Consider the following 1,657-nt stretch of genomic DNA (forward strand, 5'->3'; position numbering starts at 1 on the left):
CAAAGTGCTAGGATCACAGTTATGAGCCATGACACCTGGTCAATACTCCTTTCTTTTGATTGTTAGCATGATATATCTTTTTGCATTCTTTACTTTCAGCCTGGCTACATTCTTATATTAGAAGTGAATTTCTTATAGGCAGTACATAGTTGTGCCCTATTCCTTAATCCATTCTGATAATCTCTGTCTTTTAATTGGTGTATTTAGGATATTTACATTTAATGTGATTAGTGATATATTAAGACTTTTTTTGTTTTCTGTCTTCACTGTTTTTCTTTCCTCTGTTTTCTTCTGCTTGCCTGTGAGTTACTGGAACATTTTTTATAATTCCACTTTTGCTTATTTATGTGGTGCTTTTGAATGTTTCTCTTTGTAGTGTTTTTTAGTGGTTGCTGTAAGTATTAAATTATGTATGCATAACATCATAGTCTACTAGTCTCATTATTTTACCAGTTGAGTGAAATGTATACAGGCCTGGTGTCTCTACAAAAAATAAATTGCCCAGGTGTGGTGTCACGAGCCTGTAGTACAGCTACTCAGGAGGCTGAGGCAGGAGGATCACTGGAGTCCGGGAGTTCAAGGTTACAGTGAGCTATGATCTTACCACTGCACTCCAGCCTGGGCAACACAGTGCGACCCCTTCTCTTAAAAAATGTAATAAATATTTTTTTAAAAACGGAGATAAAATCTGTGGTAGAAGCTTGGTATTGTTATAAAAGGTGAGCCTGACTTTGAGAGGGGTTGAATAGAAACTTGCGGATTTTTAGGTAAGTTAACATAATACAACTTGGAATCTCCATGGTATCAAATGGTGTCCAGTTCGCTACCCTAACTTCTCTGTGGTTTGATTGCAGCTTGGAGCTTTGACCTCTTTCCTGGTGCATAGAAGTGAGTTGCACCTTCTATCTGATTCAAGTTTATTTAGGGGATACTTTGGTTCCTTATTTCTAGAATTTTGGTGCTCTCAGCCACAATTGTATCCCTAGTGGCAAAGAGGGGTGGTGCTATGCTTTGAATGTACACCCCAAGGTTCACTTATTGGAAACAATCCCCAGTGCAACAGTGTTGAGAGGTAGGACCTTCAAGAGGTGATTAGGTCATACGGGCTCCACCCTCATGAATGGATTAATTCCATTTTCACTGGAGTATTATCTCAGGAGTCTTATCGTGGGATTTTGGGTTTCTAATAAAAGGATGAATTTGGCCCCTTGCCACTTTTGCCTTCACCTGTGCTCTCTTGCCCTTCTGCCTTTTGCCTTGGGATGACACAGTAAGAAGGCCCTCGCCAGATCCAAGCCCCTTAGCCTGGGACTTGCCAGCTTCCAGAACTGTAAGAAATAAGTCACTGTCCTTTATAAAATCCTCAGTGATAGGTATTGTTGTAGCAGCACAAAATGGACTACGACAGGTGGTCTAACTAGAAATGAGGTGTTGATGAGAAAAGTATATGGAGTTGGTTTAAAAATAGAAACTCAAGGCTCAGAGCAAAGGGATGGTAAAGCCTAAGGAACAAGCCTCCTCTCCACCTGTTATTGTACCAGCAGAGTTTCCGAGCACTGGGGAAAAAGGGAGTTGGGTGGGGAGTATGTAGAGAAGGGAGGAAACATGAAGAAGAAAGAATTTACCCTTTTTAATATATTTCATTTATTGCCTGTGC

The sequence above is a fragment of the Propithecus coquereli genome, unplaced genomic scaffold, assembly GCF_000956105.1.
Source record: "Propithecus coquereli isolate 6110/MARCELLA unplaced genomic scaffold, Pcoq_1.0 Scaffold767, whole genome shotgun sequence".
In the NCBI taxonomy this organism is placed as follows: domain Eukaryota; kingdom Metazoa; phylum Chordata; class Mammalia; order Primates; family Indriidae; genus Propithecus; species Propithecus coquereli.